The sequence below is a fragment of the Nycticebus coucang genome, chromosome 2 (assembly GCF_027406575.1).
Source record: "Nycticebus coucang isolate mNycCou1 chromosome 2, mNycCou1.pri, whole genome shotgun sequence".
Lineage (NCBI taxonomy): Eukaryota > Metazoa > Chordata > Mammalia > Primates > Lorisidae > Nycticebus > Nycticebus coucang.
The window spans coordinates 19,437,045-19,456,268 of record NC_069781.1 but is presented as its reverse complement, the minus strand read 5'-3'; positions in this window follow the sequence as shown (position 1 = coordinate 19,456,268).

Below are 19,224 nucleotides of genomic sequence, written 5' to 3'. Positions count from 1 at the left end.
CCAGGCAGGGGACCTCAAACTGCAACCTGCGGGCCACATGAGGTTGTGTGATTGTATTTCTTTCCATTTTATTTTTACTTCAAAATAAGATACGTGCAGTGTGCATAGGAATTTGTTCATAGTTTTGTTTTTTTTTAACTATAGTCTGGCCCTCCAATGGTCTGAGGGACAGTGAACTGGCCCTCTGTTTAAAAAGTTTGAGGACCCCTGTTCTAGAGTGATATGATTATAGGCATGAGCCACCACACCCAGCAATCATCTCCCCAACATCTCCCCATCTCTTTTATTGAACAAAGGCACAAAGTCTGAAGAGTTTTATACTACTGAGTCCTGTACATTTACTAAAGCACAGGCTCCATCACTACACCAGGTAAGACCTTGGAAGCAAGATGTACCCCTTTGTCATCATTGCACTTTCAGTGCCTGCCACAGTGGCAGACATTTAACAGGTGCTTCATCAGCAGTTGTTGAATAAACAAATTCCTTTAAGCTCTATTGAAAGGATGTCGAGGGTGGCGCCTGTGGCTCAGTCGGTAGGGCGCCAGCCCCATATACCGAGGGTGACGGGTTCAAACCCGGCCCCGGCCGAACTGCAACCAAAAAATAGCCAGGCGTTGTGGCGGGCGCCTGTAGTCCCAGCTACTTGGGAGGCTGAGGCAAGAGAATCGCTTAAGCCCAGGAGTTGGAGGTTGCTGTGAGCTGTGTGAGGCCACGGCACTCTACCGAGGGCCATAAAGTGAGACTCTGTCTCTACAAAAAAAAAAAAGAAAGGATGTCAAATAGTGAATGCGAATAGTGTAAAAGACTTAATATATTATCTTGTTTAGGAATTCTAAAGAAAAAGTAGTCACTATATATATAGTTTCATTTTCTGAAAAGAGTCACCAATGCTAATGATGGCATTTCAAACATTATGACACTTAGGTATAAAAAGCAGAACATTTATGAACAAAAGACTTTCACCACACTCCTCTCCCTCCAGATCCTGTAATTTTTCCCAGGAGGTCTTGCCCTGGTGCAGGAAAGCAATGCAATTTTCATCTAAACAATTAGATATAGGCAGGTGTTGTGGAAGCCTCCTGTAGTCCCAGCTACTTGGGAGACTGAGGCAAGAAGATCGCTTGAGTCCAACAGTTTGAGGTTGCTGTGAGCTGTGACGCCCCAGCACTCTACTGAGGGTGACATAGTAAGACTCTGTCTCACATAAATAAATAAATATATAAATAAAGAAATAAACAAACAATGAGCTGCTTCTCCTCAGTTGGTGTATGCAGCTGCTTTGTCTTGAGAGACTAGATAAGTAAGAATGTGTAGCCCATGACTGGAAACCATCTTGCCAATGACTCTTGTGACCTGAAAGCCACTGTATGGCTATGACATCAGCTTCCTCATCACTTAGCCCAACATATGACACAGCAGCAAATGAACAAAAACTCTCTGCATGGCAACAATATGGGGAACATCACAAAAGTGACAGATGACTAGATGATGATCCTAAACAACTCCTCCCCTTGCAGAAACACCCCCTTGACAATAAGTCAGGGTTCCGTAAAAGGGGCATTTATTCTCTCAGACCATCGGCATAAATATTGTAATCTATGCCTTCTATGTGTAGCAGCCGGGAGAATTTGGCACCAATAACTTTTTTTCTTAATTTGTTAATATTATTTGGCTTTTTTTCCAAATGAAATTTAAAACGAGACAGCTTGGCAATCCACATTAGCACCATCTAGCAGCAGTCCCGTGTTGGTTCCGCAGCGGTTTGATAATTTACAGACTCACTGGGCTGAAAGGGACTTGGCGAGCTTATCTAATTCAATGCTTCCTAAACCTGGCTGAACAGCAACATTTAATGGGACCTTTAAAAAAATACAGATTTCTAAGCATAAAGCCCTAATGATCAATAGGGTAGAATCTACCCAAGGGGGACCTGGAGCTTTTAATCTTCACAAAGCTTCCCAAATGATTCTGGTGGTAAGTTAAGACTGGAAATTACTGTTTTAATTATTAGCTGAAACCACAAAACTAGTTTCTTTGTCCCTCTCTCCCTCCCTTTTTCCTTCCTTCACTTTAGTGAAGAACGTCCTGTAATAGAACCTTCCATTTCCCCATTGGTAACTTTCAGACCTATTTTGGGTGAGTGGCCAAGATGTGCTGTGACCAGTTTCAGAGAGAAGAGGCCAAAAGAGATTCATCAAATACAGGCATCCCAGGACCTTCCAGGAGCAGCATTTCCCCTCCAGTAAATCCCAAGAGTGAGGTCATTCTCCCCACTTCTAACTCTGTTTGATTTAGTTTTCAATTTCCTGATTTCCATTGAACTTCCCCTAAGGCAAGGATTTTTTCAAAATTAGGCCATGTCCATATCTCCTAAGATCATCACTCTTTTTCCATCACAGATCAAAAGATGTCTGAAATCACAATATCTCCCTGTTTAAAACTCTTCAGAGATTTCCCATTTAATGAAGAGAGACCAGACTTCCTTACCACGTCCTTGTACCCTGCCTGGCCCTGACCCTCTCTCTTTGACACCACCCTGTTATTCCTTCTTATTCTCTAGCTTCAAAACCTCTGTTCTGTTTTGTGAACATACAGCTTCCTGCCCCTGGCATTTGAGTCTTATTTTTTTGCTTTGTCTTGGATATACAGATATTTTTTTCTAACAGATCTCTTAGCCCAATAGTCAGATGGAGCTTAACTGTTACTTCCTCAGAGAGAACTTCACTGATCCATCTATTTCATGCCCCCCCCCCAATCCTCATTGATCTCCTGATATATTTCCTTTGCAGCCACAGTGAGAACCTGTCATGGTTTTTCTCATGCATGTGTTCACTTCTATGCCCTGTAGCCCTCATTGAAAGTCTGCCTCCCCGGACAGAGATATGGCACCTCCTATCTAGTGTGGAATTGCTCCATCTCAGAAGAAGGCATGGCACGCGTGAGGCATGGGGTATTTGTGGACTTGAGTTAACTTAGTGTCAAGCTCTGCTGCAATCACAAGTAGTGCCTTCCCCAATTTTCAGTATCATAACAAACTCTACCTTCTTAGTATATCTGGTGGACTTAAGAGTTACAATGTACCTAGTCACAGTGGCTCTTCAATTGTAATGGTCATCTTACTAACTAACCTCAATTTTTCTCTCTTCCACATAAGGACACATTCTTTTCATACTGACTTTGAAAAAAAAAAATCCAGCATCACCCTTAGCTTGTATTCTCAATCATATCATGCTTGGGTTTGAGCATGAAAGTCACCACAGCAATTGGGTAAACCACTTAATGAAGACATATCGCCCTTTCATTATTTGTACACAGCAAACATATATTCTTATGAACTATCAAGTCTGGCAACATTTAGTAAGTTTTTAACCTTTTCATATTAAAGTTTATAGACGATTCTAAACTTGAAGCATGACATTGTGGAAAAAAGCACTGGGGGATAATGAGGCTTGGAGTAATTATTCAGCTCTCTTCTTTGATCTTGAAAATGTCATGTCACATAGCTGAGCCTCAGATTCCTTCTCAATGAAATAGAGATAAAACCTAACCCATGCAGTTATCGTGACATTCAATAGGCTAATAAAGTAGTATACATGGATGTCTTTTATAAGAAAGAAAATCTTATTCAAATTTAAAGCAATAATGTATAAATGGGTGTTGCTAGTCATTGAGTTAAAAGGATTTATTGCACACCTAGCATGTATAATCTTTATGCTGAGCACAGGAGATGCAAGGAAGAAAACCAGACCCAGTCTAGGTCCTCGTGAAGCTTTCAGTGGAAGTGAGAGATAAAGGTTAAATATTTACAAATAAATGTATTATCATATTTTGATAAGTATTGCTTAGGACTGCTACAAAATATTATCAAAGAGACATAACATCAATTTATTCATAAATGAATAATAGCGTACTAGTTTTAAAACTTGTATTGTCCTAGGACAATCTTCTATTATGCCAAAGTTAATTTGTTAAATTTCTCAGTCGGTAAGGTGCCGGCCCCATATACCGAGGGTGGCGGGTTCAAACCCGGCCCCAGCTGAACTGTAACCAAAAAATAGCCGGGCGTTGTGGCGGGCGCCTGTAGTCCCAGCTACTCCGGAGGCTGAGGCAAGAGAATCGCTTAAGCCCAGGAGTTGGAGGTTGCTGTGAGCTGTATGATGCCACGGCACTCTACCAAGGGCCATAAAGTGAAACTCTGTCTCTACAAAAAAAAAAAAAAAATTTCTCATTCTAAAGGAGATAAAAAGGAGTGGTAGACATTTCAAAAGTGGAATAGTATTGTGCCCTGAAAATAGTCTAATACCTTAGATTTGTTTTCAATTCCAGATAATTATAGTTCATAGAAGACTAGAAAGGAGAGGAATTTCCCTACAGAAAATGTGTGCATCAACTTCCAGTTGCATGTATATTTAAACCTTGGAATTTTACCCTTCTTAATTTTCACTCACTTTCTATTCTTCCATAACAGTGCCTATTTTCTGAAGAATCTCATTTTCCTTTATTTGTCCATTTCTCCATCATCATCATAGTCTTGACCTATCACCAAAAGCATTGTAATATTCTTCTAATTCACTTCATATTTTTTTCTTTTCCAATTTATGTAATACCTATTCTTAGGGATCGTTTAGTTAGTAACAGACTAATGTATATAAGACATGAAAGAAATTGAAAATTCAACTCTATGATATGAAATAAAAAAGATGAAGGTATCTATGTATAGTCAAAAGACAAATAATAAATGAAGAAATTTCACAGCACATATTACAGAGAAAGGCTGACAGTGTTAATATGCAAAGAGCTCTTAAAAATCAATAAGAGAAAGACAAATGACCTAATAAAAAATGGGCAAAGAAGATGAACCGGCAGTCCACAAAAGGAATCACACAGATGCAATAAACATAAACATGAAAAAGAGCACAACCTCACACTCGATTAAGGAAATGCAAATTAAATTTCAAACAGATGCTGTTTGTTACCTGTCAGAATGTTGTAGATCAGAGCTTGAGAATGCTATATCTTGGCAATGGGTGAAAAAATCAGATATTTCATAACTTTTTCAAATTGTAAATTAGTAAAATAAAATAAAATCTGCAAAAAATGGGGGGATGATTTGATTTTATCAAAAACATTCTAAAAACACAACGTTTCATAGAGTAAACTCCACTTTATAGATTATTCCCTATGGATATGCTCACATTGATTTAGGAAAATACGTTTCAGTTTCGTGTGTAATTAAAAACAAACAAAACCAACAATAAATAACTCTAATGTCCAGAAACAGAAGATTGGTTTACTAAATTTCCTGCATCAATACACACTCTATTCCTTGAGAAAATGCTTAATAAATATCACACTGTTTTTTTATCTGAGTTCAGAATAAATTGAGAAAAAAAGACACAAAATAACACATGTGGTGACACAAATATCCCCTTTTAAAAAATCAATAAAGGCTGTGCTAGGAAACGTGGCTCATATCTGCAGGTAGATTGATTTTTTTTCTAAAACACCCATTGCAGCCCTGGGTCATTTCAAGTTTTGCACAGGCCAGAGCTTGCTTCTGTAGGGACCTTGTACAGAGCATGCCTCTTGTGGCAGATTGGTAGGTAATTTTTCTTTTTTGATAGATGTATTTATTTTTTTTCAGATTAATATGGGTGTACAAACAATTGGGTTATTTCTTAAAGATGATGACTTTAAAAATAACTTTTCACCTGGATATTCTAGTTTTAGCAATTATTCTAAAGCCATCGCCATGGTTGTAAATACATAGTATTAAAGTGTTGGTTAGAATGTGCTTTTCAATAGCCAGGCCTCTGTTAAATAACTAAATGTCTAATACTAGGAAACTGGTTAAATAACATATGGAACACCCCAAGGAGGGAAACTGTGGCTATCAAAATGACAGACAAGAATGTGCAATAACCTTAAAAAGATGTCGGTGGGACATACGCAGGTAGAAAACACATAGGTATAAAAGATTAGGTAAAATATACATTTTTTTGAGTATTTCCTCATTTGCAAGTGAAATATAAATAGGAAAAAGTGTAGAATAACACACACTAATATATCAATGGCAATTTTCTTGGTATGATGAGATAATGACCTAGCTTATATTTTCTTTTGATTTTTCTGCATAGCTATATTTTCTCAAATTTCTCTAATGAACGTATTACTCTTGTATAAAGGGAAATTAAGCACTTTTCATGAAAAAAAAAAGCAGAAGAATATTATCAATTTGAATACCCAGTTCAGTAAACTTTTCTATGTTTCCCTGTGGTCATTATGTCTTCCCTCCCTATACTTTTTTTCCACGTGTGTTTAGACCCTCTTTGCTGGACATAAACTCTTCCTGGACCCTCTTTCCGCCCAAGTGTAAACTATCTGACAGCCAGAACAATGACTTACCGAGTTGGGAAACGTTCCTAGCATCCAAGGCCGGTGGAAGGAATACGTATGCACAAGAACCGTGTGTTGGCCTGAATGGAATGACCTTTATTGGATTTGCCTTAGAGAGATTATGGAAATATTAATGGAGAAAAAATAGAATAGGCCATGTTTGGTACTGAGGTAACCCACTGAAAGCATTACTTTGAATAATTGTTTGTGTTCTGAATGTGATTCCATGTGAGTGGATATTCATGAATTACCAAACGCAAGTACAGGAGGGCAAACCCTATAAGGAGTCCCACACATTGAGCAGAGGCAGAAGCATGGCAAAGTAAAATGCAGCCTGTCAGGAACGATGCATTTACCGTGGAGAAAGTTCTGAGTAAATCCAACCCTTCATCAGTCCAACCCTTGTACAAATCTGAAATTATTGATAAAGAGTCCTAAATTTTAGAAAAAATTAAAGAAATTGAAGAGTCTGCTAATCTAGCAGCCATGCTCATTCTTGCTTTTTTGAGGGAATAAAAGCTGCACAATGAGCCTTGGCAGTTTTTTGTCTCTCTGGGACTTGTTAAATTTCTCTCCCCCTCTTCTCCTACCTTTTGAAATCTTAAGCGTTGGTGCTTTATGTTCTGCCTTGTAAATGCAGCCTGTTATTATCATTGAGATAGTGTTTTTGTGGCATAAATAATGAGCTCAAACAGGGAAAGCAGGTCTGGTGGAATTACTGCTTGAGCTGAGATGGAAATAATCAATATGTCCTCACTTACAAATCTCATCTGCACGTCAGCTCCATCCTGCTGGCTGTCTCCCCAAAGATTCATTTTACAGGAGGCCCAATAAAACACGCAGGTGGCATTGATCTGTTTTATTCATAGTCATAGATAGAAATGCATCATTTGAAATTAATAGAAGGGCTTGTGTTTATAGCCCAACCCAGAGTGAGTAGCCTGAAATGCAGACCATTAAGAAATGACTCGTCCACTCAGAAGAAGATGACTGTGGGGACTAGGGACCCGCGAGCCATGTTTACAGTCCTCTGTGATGTCATACTTCACTATCAGTTTTGCAACCGAATGCTGTGATTACTCATTAGAACAAGTACTTACATTAGCCCAAGAGGCTATGATAATTTTACAGATACCACTCTCAAACTCTGCCTGCCCTTTGTTTTTCTGTATTCCTATGGAAAATGAACACTAAAACAAATCTCAAAGAAGTGGACAGCAAGCTTAGAAATCATCCATTTCCATCTTGCTCCTAATCATTATATTGTATCACGATGGTCAACTACTGTGATCGAATTTCTCTAGGTACTGGAAATTCACTATTTTATGATTCAGTCCCATATAAAAAAAGAGTTTAGAAAACTTTGGTTTTTAGAAAGTTCTCATAAAAATCATTCCCTTAATATTTTTAGGGAAGGTTATACTATTCCCTGAAGTAACCCATGAGATTACTTCTATGGCAGCATTTTAAGAATACACAGCATAAAGAATCAATCCTTAAAATAGTCTATAATGGACCAAATGATACGAAATCCTACTTACCTCTTTAATTTATCATATACTATTTTATATTTTTGCTATGTGAAATTACTTTTAGTTATTAGAACACATCATGTCTCTCTCCTTCCCCATCAGACCCACTCACTACTGACTACTGGCCTGGCTCACGTATCCCCATGCTTCTGACAACACCCCATCAAGTGTTCTATCTGCCGAAGACATTATCTTGGTTCCATAGGCCAGATCAAAGCTTTCTGTCATATATCTTAATCCTGCCAAATGTATTATTTTATACCTCACCTTGTAGTTTAATCAAACTTTTTATTTTGAGATAATTGTAAATTCATAAGAAGTTACAAAAAATAATAGAGTAAGTCCCTGTGTATACTTTCCCCATATATCCACAATGGTAACTTCTGCAAAACAATATCACAGCAAAGATATTGACATTAATACATACCACCACTCTTAGTTATATTTCCCCCATTTTATTTTACATGGGAATGTGTCTGAGTTTAGTTCTATGGTCTTTTCTTACATATGTAAGTTCACGTCCACTGTCACGGACAAGACATGGAAAAGCCCAACACTGCAAGTGGCTTCCTTTTATAGTCATGCTCATGTGCCTGTCTTTATACTTATCCCTGAGCCGTCCCCACCATCCCTAACCCCTAGCAACCACTAATACGCTCTCCGTTTTAATGATTTTGCCATTTTAACGTGTTATAAATAGGCTCATCCTTCATATAACCTTTGAGATTGACTTTTTCTATTGAGAATACTTCCCTTGAGAGCATTGCAAGTTTTTGTAGGTATCAGTTGTTCTTTCTTATTTACTGCTTTCTATGCTATAGATGAACCACACTCTGTTTAATCATTCATCACCACTGGAAAACATCTGAATTTGCCAGTTTTTCTTTAGATTTTTGGAGATTATAAGTAAGGGATCAATGTGGTAACACCCATATATGAACACATGTTTTCATTTTTCTGAAAAAAAATGCCCATAAGATGATTGCTGGGTTATATTCTTACTGTATTTTATGATTATATATCTGAGCTGTTCGATTTACATAAAACTGAGTTATTAACTTGGCTATGGGTTTGGTGACAGCAAAATACTAAATCTGTATCTTCAGCACCAAAGACTATGCCTGGTACTTGATTCTTATTTTAAAGACTACCTATAAATACAATGTATGTAGGTACATTATTAAATATTCTCTTGACTATTATAAGGGAGCTAATCTTGCGCCCATGCTTCTCAGCCCCACTAATTTTGTAGGGTACCACTTCATTCTTCTGTAGGCTAAGAGGGTCCAGAGATGTTTCAGCTAAGAATTCAGTAGGAGGAAAGCTTGTCAAGATGACATCTACAACTCTCTTCTTCCAGATCATTATCTTCTCTCCATGGTCTTCTGGTGAAACAGTGTCTCTTGATTTTAGGCAGTTCACTCTGTAGAACTTAAGTAAGAGGGAAAGATATTATTAGAAAGAAACACCAGAGATCTGATTTTCAAAGTAGTAAGAAAAGTGATATGAAATAAGGCATAGAAAGGTACTTGTGCAACCATTAAGCACTGTGTAAATGTATATGTCCATTTTTGCCCATTCAATACTGAAATTGGGCTGTTACAGCAGCTCTATCTCAATTTAGTTGAATATACTTGAACTGGGCATCTATCATGTTCTAGGCACTAAAGATAATTATGTGAGATGGTTGGGGAGTGAAGATTGGTGGGAAGGTACAGGCTGTGTACTAGTATGCCATCATATAAGGAAATAATTGTAACACTGTACTGTAAGGGTAGATGAGGATACAGCCCAACAGGAATCCAGAGGAGGGGCCCTTAGTCCCACTTGAGAAGAATGAGGGAAGGCTCTGGTCATTAAGTAAAGAGTCTTTGGAGAAGGTGGCATTTGAATGGGTCTTGATGGACTTCCAGAAATGGAAGGAGGAGACTCGAGAAAAGTGGCATCAGAAGATCAAAGACACGGAAACAAAAAGGAATACAGAATAAATTGAATTTTACAAAGGGACAGAAATAATTAGATGCATGTTTGGAAAGGTAGTTTTGGGTTGCATCATGAAGGGCCAGTGCATTTGAGCGTAAAATTTTGGCCTTTCACCTGTTGGCAATATGGGCAATGGAAGATTTGAACAAAATCACCACATAAGGAACCGTGATGGGGAAAGTGATTCTAACAGCAGAAAGTACTGGAGACAAAGAAATGCATGCATGTTTATCAAAGACTGAAATGGAACATAAGACAAAAAGGATAGAGAATTGGGAAGGCTGAAAAAAAAAAAGGTACTACACAGAGGTCAAACCACCAGAGTGCAGGATTTTCAGGAGAGTGTAGGGACGAGGCAGGAAACTTAAGCAGGAAGGCTCTGTGAAGTGTGTAATAGATAACATGAGATTAAAGCACAAACTCCACAGACAGAGCTCGCTCAGTCTAAGTTCCAGTTCTTTCTGCTTACTTGCTGCGTGAACTTTGCCACGGACCACCCTGTCGGTGGGCTCCAGTCCAAGGGAGAGCAGGGAGAAGGAACGAGGAAGGTTGAGAGATCGGCGTAGGAATGACAGTCTGACACACTACGGGTTGGAGTATGCAGCTGCAAATTTACTGAAAGTATATTTATACATTTTCTTTCTAAGGTTCAAACAAAGCAATCTTCATTCTGCTTACGCTTGTAAATTATCTGTGTATCTGCATATGCGGTTTATCATGTATTACATGTTTTCAAGGTTTTCGCTCTCCGGAGGGTGGTTTATCAGTAAAACCTGGTTACTCCCTCTTATCTTAGGAATGTCAAGGCTTGCAACTCCTCTCAGTCCTGCAACTCTTCTCAGTTCCTTATAATCTTTTTTAAAACAGCTTGACATATTCCTTTATGTATAATGCTTGACTACTTCTATATATATTTTCTATATATTTTTACTCCTATTAGTAACTATACTTTGATTCATAATTGAATGCTTGTTAAACATTAAACTACTCTATTGATTTCTATTAATTATGAAAAATTGGTGAAGTAAGATGTTTTGAACAAAACCTTATTGTGGGAGGTTATGTAAAGTTGTACTATATCTGGATCAATAGCGCATTGTGTTCATTCGTGACAAAGTATATATTGCTCATTTATCAGTATAAACAGACCTCTCACACAGAACAACAATCACATGAACATATTTCTACTAGATGCCACAATCTTTAAACTTAAGCGGGTAACTGAGCATGCTAGGCAACATTTCTGATGCTGTGCATACTGGGGGCGCTGGGGGCAAAGCTCCATGGAGCACAATCCACCTTCCCGTCGTTCTAGAACGCGGACAGCGCCGCCTCACTACGGCTGTGGTGCCGTGGGTGCGGCAGAACTTAGGCAAGTAGATTGCCTTCTCTGTGCCCTAATGTTCTCATCTGTAAAGTGTGATAGATGACATATCCTTATTTGCATAAGTAAATAAAATGGTAAATATAGTCATTAACACAGAATAATTCCATGAATGTTATCTATGTTATTATTGATAAGATTTTTTATTCATTATTTTCCAGAAACTTAAATTCTACTGTGTGCCAGAAGACATGTGAAGAGTACAGTATTTTAGAAAGATCACCTTGCCTATGATATGGAAAGTGGATTTAAAAACAGAAAGAACCCAGAGGAAAGGGGCCAGTTAGGAAATAGTTGTAATAACACAGGAAAGAGATACTGAAAAACATGAACAGGAAGAGGGATCTTACAAGCAAACCTGGGTTGCTCATTGCAGTAACCCAACGGCCTGGAAATATACCAAGGGGAAGGTAAAGGGTTCTCAAAACATGAGATGAATAAATGACAACTCTGAAAAGTGTCCAGGGAATAAACTTTAAAAACAGAAACGTAATATAAACTCACACAGGTTCACATATTCTAAATATATGGTTCTGTGAGTTTTCACAAACTGAACAAACCCATGCTACCATCTCCCAAATCAAAAAAAAGAAAATCATTTCCACCTCTCAAAATACTAAAACCAAAGACAAAACGGGAGAAGCTGGATGTGCTTTTTTGTTTGTTTTTCACTTTATAAAAATGGAAGAGCACACAAGTGTGTGCCCATTTGTGTCTAATTTATTTCTCATGTTCAATATCAAATTCAGAAGCTACATTCCAACCTTTGTGGGATCTTTCATTTTAACTGTTGTGTAGTTTTTTATTTATTTATTTATTTTTATTAAACCATAGCTGTGTACATTAGTATGATCGTGGGGCACCATACACTTGGTTCATAGATCGTTTGACACATTTTCATCACATTAGTTAACATAGCTTTTGTAGCATTTTCTTAGTTATTTTGCTAAGACCTTTACATTCCACATTTACTAGGATTCACATATACCCTTGTAAGATGCACCGCAGGTATAATCCCATTAATCCCCCTCCTTCCCCCTCCCTCCCCTCCCTTTCCCCTTTCTCCCTATTCTTAGGTTATAACTGGGATATAGCTTTCATGTGAAGGTCCTACACTGTTGTGTAGTATTCATTTGTGTTAATTAACTTATTTTCAGGATGGTTACTTGGATAGCTTCCTATCTGGAACTGTGAGTAATGATACTTGGATGAACCTTCTAGGATTTGTCTAATAATGAATGTATGTCTGCATTTCTGACACACATACACTTAGAGACTGTGTTGCTGGGTCACCTGTGATGCACACACAGCTCTAATAGACACTGGCAGTGTCCTAACCTGTCTGTTCTATTTTGTACTCCATACACTAACAGGATATGAGCATTTTAATTGCTCCACATACTTCCTCATCAACACTTGGTATTTTCTACATTTTTTTTTTTTTTTAGTCAGTCTAGTGGTCATAAGGCACTATAGTTTTGACTCATATTTCCCTGATTATTAATAAAACTGATCTTCTTTTCTTATGTATTGACCATAAAGATGTCTTCTTTTGTAAAGTACCAATTCAGTTTTTTTTACTCATTTATATATTGCCTGATTACTCTTTCTTTCTCTTTTTAACTTTTTTAGATGCCCCTTTGTATTTATTTGACATTTTCAAGAATCTTAATTGGATAAAATCCATAGCAAATGGCTTCTTCTATGTCGACCTGGACTTTGTACTTTTATACTACTATCTTTTGGTTAACAGAAAATGCTTATTTTTATTATGATTTAATCTATATTTTTCTTTGATTGTTGTTTTATGTTTAAAAATATTTACCTTTGACAAGGTTTAAAAAAAATCCACAAGTGATTTCTCTAAATTTTGATTGTTTTTGTTTTGCTTTTAGGTCAGCAATCCATTGAACATTTAATTTTGTTTATAAGATACAGGGGCTCAATATTTTGTTTTCCATAAAGATCCAATTTGCCCTTTACCTTTTATTGACCAGATGATACTAGTAACAAATACTTTAATGTCACTTACAGAGTAAGTTAAGTAATCATATTTGTGAAATTATATTTTCTTCCATTGGTCAATTTATCTAAAAATATCACCCTTATCTTGCACGTGTGAGGGAACTAAAGTCTTTGGGAAGGGGCAGAGGTGGCGTTTGTTTGCTTCTCTGGGAAAGTCCTCAGTGTGCAATCAGCTCTAAAGGTTGGCTTTCAATACAATTACAGATAGTCGCAACTTCTGTTATTTTAACATTCTTGGAATGAGATCTGTTTGAAAGCTCTCTGCAAATGGTTGTAATTTCATCTGCCAAATATGTGAAAAATATGTATCTTCCCATTTTTCTGAGAATGCATAGGTTAGGTCCGTTTTTTCCATGCATCATTAGGCATAATGTGTTTGTTCTGATGCTTCTTGGAAACCAGAGCTTAGCCTGGTCACAGAGGATAATGGCTTGGCTATGGTGCTTGCAGAAATCAAGGTTCCCATCTCAGTGCTATTCTGGATCAGGATGATGTAAGTGGGAGTCATTTAAGCACCCTGTGCTTCACTTTCCTCAGAGTAAATATAAGCTAAAAATCCATTTATTATTATATATAACCCAGCTAATTAAATAATCAAGCAATAATTCCCTCAAATAATTATTTTAATAATAAAGTTATAAAAAGTAGATGACACTACATCAAAATATTAAAAACTCCTTTGCATACAGATATTTCTTTTTCTTGCCAGATGCTTCTCTCCTAAGTTCTATTTTTTCCTAAGTCCTTTAAAGAATTTAACTACGGTGGTGTGTTATTAAAGAGTGGCAAAGACTATAGGAGATATAAGAGAAATAGTCAACTGCCTTCATTTCATCCTTTAATTTCAAAGAAATTCATTCCAAAGTTTTCAAATGCAGCCACTGTGGAATCTGTCATACACAGAGTTCTCTTGACTTCAGGCTGTTCTCCTGTGGTGTGTACCAAACTTGAACACATTATTAAAATAATTATTTTTTTATTTGAATCTTTTTGGGTTTTCTGGCCTTTGATATCTTTGCTTCTGTCTCCTCAGAGTCAAATTTTTGAATTAGAAAAATGGAACTTTGCTAATGTATTATCAGAGGATAAAAAGCATGAGAGTCCATATGGAGACTTAGCCTCTGGTCATTTCCCATCACAACTCATCTAACTGCCAAAAGTCTGAACTTCCTGAAGCGTAGCTCTCAGCAGTTAATTGCAGGGGTGCTAAAATCTTTTTTTTCTCTCTCTTTCTCTTTCCATTTGTCTTTCTCTCTCACTGTCTCCCTCTCTCAATTTTTTATTTTTGAAATAATTAGAGATTTAAAGGTAGTTGCAAAAATAGCATGTGGAGTCCCAAGAACCTTCCTCTAGCTGTCCCAGTGGTGGCATCTTATGTAAATCCAGTACAATATTAAGAAAAAAAAAAGAAATCACCTTTGGTACAGTACTGCCAAGCAGACTGCATAACTTAGTTTCCACCCATTTTTATGCACTTGTGTATGTACATGTGTAAAATTTTATGTGATTTCTTCCTTTGTCTAAATACATGTGATCAGCACTACGATGAAGATGCTCTACTGTTCCATAGTCACAAAGAAACCCCTCATATTGCCCTAATAATAGTTACCATAGTGGATGTGGTAGTGCCCTTTAACCCAGGATGAAGTTCAAACTTCCTAGCCTCTTAGTCAAGGTCCTGCAAAAGTGAGGGTTTACTTTGAATGAACAGTCATCTAAGGTATTCACCACGCGGTGGTTTATCTGTGGATAGAGCCATTGGGAGATCAAAGATTAGTGCCCGGAGGTTAACCCTGCTCTTAAACTCCTTCATGTAATTTAGGTAAATTTTGGCAGAATGCCTCTGGACTTCCTCCAGTCTTCTTCATCACCATGAAAGTGCAATGGCAAATATACATATGACAGAGTCTCAAACTGTCACCCTGGGTAGAATGCCATAGTGTCACAGCTCACAGCAACCTCAAACCCTTGGGCTTAAGAGATTCTCTTGCCTCAGCCTCCCAAGTAGCTGGGACTACAGGCGCAATGACCAGCTATTTTTTGGTTGTAGTTGTCATTGTTGTTTGGCAGGCCTGTCCTGGGCTCAAACCCCCCAGCTCTAGTGTATGTAGATCTGGTGCCCTAGCCGCTTGAGCGGCTCTGAGCCTTGGTAAAAATATTTTATAAGGACCTGGAAAATTGTAATGGGCCTCTCAGATTCCTTTATTTCAATTCTGTTATCTCCAATTGAATACGTAAAACAATCTTCCCACAGAGGCCCTCTTGAATTCAGAGAAGGAAATGAAATTCCTGTTCTCCTACACAACTGGTTTCAAAGCTTTGCTTTCTTGAATATTATTCAGTAAGTACTCTGCTAGAATTCAACGATTTTTTTACTCCTACAGATATTGTTCCTTCAGATGGGATCATGAAGAGACTTTTTTGGCTCTACATAGGAAAGCTAAATGGTAGGGTTGTCAATCCCTACCTAAATTTCTGGCACCTCACTCCAGGCTTGTTCTTAGGTGCTGGAGACTTAACAATGAGCAAAGCAGGCGCAGAGGCTACCTTCAGAGAACTTCCATGCCAGGGGAACATCTGCTAAGGGCGGCATTCGTATGATTATCTCCAAAGAATAGTGCCTAGCTCATTGTGTTATAAATAGAAAATATTCATTATATATTGGATGAGGTCAGCAGAGAATGAGTGATTAAAGGAACAGAAGCCAAACTGAGAGATATCAACAAAGGTTTATTCTTTTTTTCATCCTTAAATTCCATTTTGTAAAGTTTGGAAATTAGTTAAAGCTTCGTAATGCTCTCTCGTTTGTAAGACAGAGACTTGGAGCCAAAGGCTGAAAAACCTCAATATCTTCAAAACTTGCCTTATTTTCGGGGGATATATACAGCTGTAAATATTTGGCACTGCTCTCTTCTTCATTCTCACTTACAGTGCAACCAATTCAAATAGCATGCTTAAAAAGAAGCATTGCTAAAAAAAATAAGTATTATCAATTAGCATATAAAAGTGGAACCACAGAAGCTCTTTCTGGTTAAGAGGCCCTGAGAGAGCTTAACAGCCTGTGGGCAGGAATAGTGCTAAACAGCTCATGTACAGCTCCTGTGGGGAACTTGAGCAAAGAATGAACTCTACGTTAGTGGTCCTAAAGCAAACCAATTTTTTTTCCTGTAAATTCATTTAGAAAACAGTATGTTTTTGTTATTGCTGTTGTTTGGAGAAGAGATCGAAGGGTATTGTTAAGAGAACACCGCCACCCATCCTAAGCTCTCTGGGTTAATCTGTAGAGAGGTGACCCTGACAAAATTTTAATTGCAGGTAGGGTCGTTTATTAAAAATGCAGACGAAATGCTCTATTTGAAGCAAATCAGAATCAGTTGTTTTAAGAGAAATGCTTACGCAGTCCAACCTCCTGTGTATATACTTCAGTGAACAGGTACTTGGGTAACTTAGAGTGGGTATATAACTATAGTTTTGCCTCTTTTGCTTTATGTTTTACATCACACCAAGCCCACAATGCTGTCTCGCATATTCAGTGTTCACAAGTCATCACAGTCGTCATACAATCTGTTCTTCTGGGCGACCTCACATATTTTTGCATGGTATATGGTCGCCCTAGCATAGCTCTTTCCTATGCTCTCAGAGCACCATCTACAGAATCAACTTCAGTTCCCTACATGCTCCTTTCACATTTTCTATTTCAATGAACTCAAATGAACCACAGTTTCCTGAACACACCATGCCAAATCATGCTGAACTGCCATGTTCATGCTGCCTCCCTCTCCCTGCAATGCCCTGCATTCCACTTCCAATGCGCACTTACTCGCCTTCTTTCAACCCCTACAGAGTTGGTCACTATCCCTCTGTGGCCTCCCTGACACCATGCACATACTTTACTTTCTGCATCAAGGTCATCTCTGTTGCATTTTTTAAACATCTCTGTACCATCAGTGTCTGCAACAAGGCCTTGCTAACAGCAGGCATCATTGAATAGCTGCAGAATAAAGGAATGAATGCTGGTAAGGCAGGCAGCAGTTTATAACCCGTGTTAGCTTTACAGCTCCGGAGAAGTAACATAAATGTGTCCATGCACAGGTTTCTCACATGGGAAATGCTGAGTAACAAATGAGAGAAGCGAGATGTAAAGGAGTTGGCTTATATAGGTATTCAATACTTGCTAGTTCCTTTCCTTCCCCCCCCACCCCACAACTTGAGCTGTGATGACTAAAGCAGAAATTGCATTAAGGAAGTCTAAGTGGCACTATTGACCAGGAGATACAGACACCGTATCTAAGGGATGCTGAGCCAAGTCGTGTGTGCGTGCACGTGTGTCTATATAAACAGTCATTTCCCTGTAGGATGGGAGAGAAAAACAATTAGCTGCTTTCAGAAGAAATATTTTGGTTTATATGTCTTCACTTCATTCTGCGATAATGAACATATCCAGATATAAAACAAACAAGCAAACAAAAAGTTGTCTTCTTGAGCTGTAATAATCAGTAGACTATGCCTTTGGAATGTAATGATACAGATGTATTTGGGGACATCTGTGAAAGCCAAAATTCCCTTCTGTTCTTGAGCACGTCCCTTGACTCAAAGCTGTGTCCCAGCAGCCGTGTTTCAATTATGTGACTCCCACCACCCAGAGACACTTTGCATTGGGTGCAACCAGGCCAAGCTCTGTCACAATCCCCACCCCATTCCTGGATCTGGACTGCCACATTCAACTCATTCTGTAATGGGAGCTTGCAAGAAGGGGATGCAAGCTTGGGAGAACTCTTTCAAGTGCGCTTCAGGGAGCAGCGAAATCCAATCTGGATTTCACAGATCATTATGTCCATGAGATGCAACTGGGTGTTATGAGAAAGAAAAAAAAGACAGACTCTGCAGCAGGAGATGTGTGGTAAATTCTAGTTTAAGCAAAATTGAGTTTAAACAGTTTCCATACTACAAGATTTCTCAAAGCCTATAAAGTGGTAATGAGTTTTGTGACTCCCCAAGATGTTTACAGTATATATCGTTGTTTCTGTCATCTAGATTATAGCAAACCCATGAGGCCACTGGTCCATGGAACAAACTTGGAATTATTTGTCACAGAAATTCTGAAGAAGATCTAATGACTCTCTTTGTGACTTGGGTAGAGCACTCAATCTCCCTAAGCTTCTATACTACCTATGTGAATCCAGACTACTTATACAGGGTGGCCATAGAGCTTGTGTGCAACTTAAAATAGACAACCACCTGGTGTACATCATCAGTACCGCCACTCTCTTATCTGACTATATGAATAGTCCCTATTCTTGTGTCCGCTGGTCACAGGAAACAAGTGGCACCCTCAAACAGGACTGTTTAGGAGAACTTATATAGCAGGTGAATAGGGTGAAAGAAAACTAATGAGGATGGAGAAAATATTTCAATATTAGCAAGTGCAGGGCACTATCCATGCCCCTGGGTCCAGAGAGATGAGGTGGTTAAGCAGTTTTAGGAATCTGCAGAGTGCCACCTAATGCGAGTAGTGGCTTCTGTAAAGAGGTGACGCTCAGCCACAGTAACCTGAAAGGAGACCTGAAAAATTAATACCCCAATTTTGCTCCTGCCCTCCAGATCTATTGTCAATCCCTCCTATTGGCTGAACCCACCAATTGGCTGAAGCCACGAGCAAAGGTGTTGGGAGACCTAACACAGCCCCACGCAAACCCTCCTCTCTCCTCCACTTTTCCTCCCAAAAAGAAGAACATAAAGAACCTAGTTACCCACACCCCTGAAATTTGCGCCAGAAGACCCTAACTCACCAGAGTCCAGGCAAGCTGTAGAATTTGCCCACTCCCTATGGTCCCATATAAAAGGGTCACTAACTGTCCGCAGGCACAGATGACATCTTTGCCCTGCCCAGGCTGGTCTCCATCC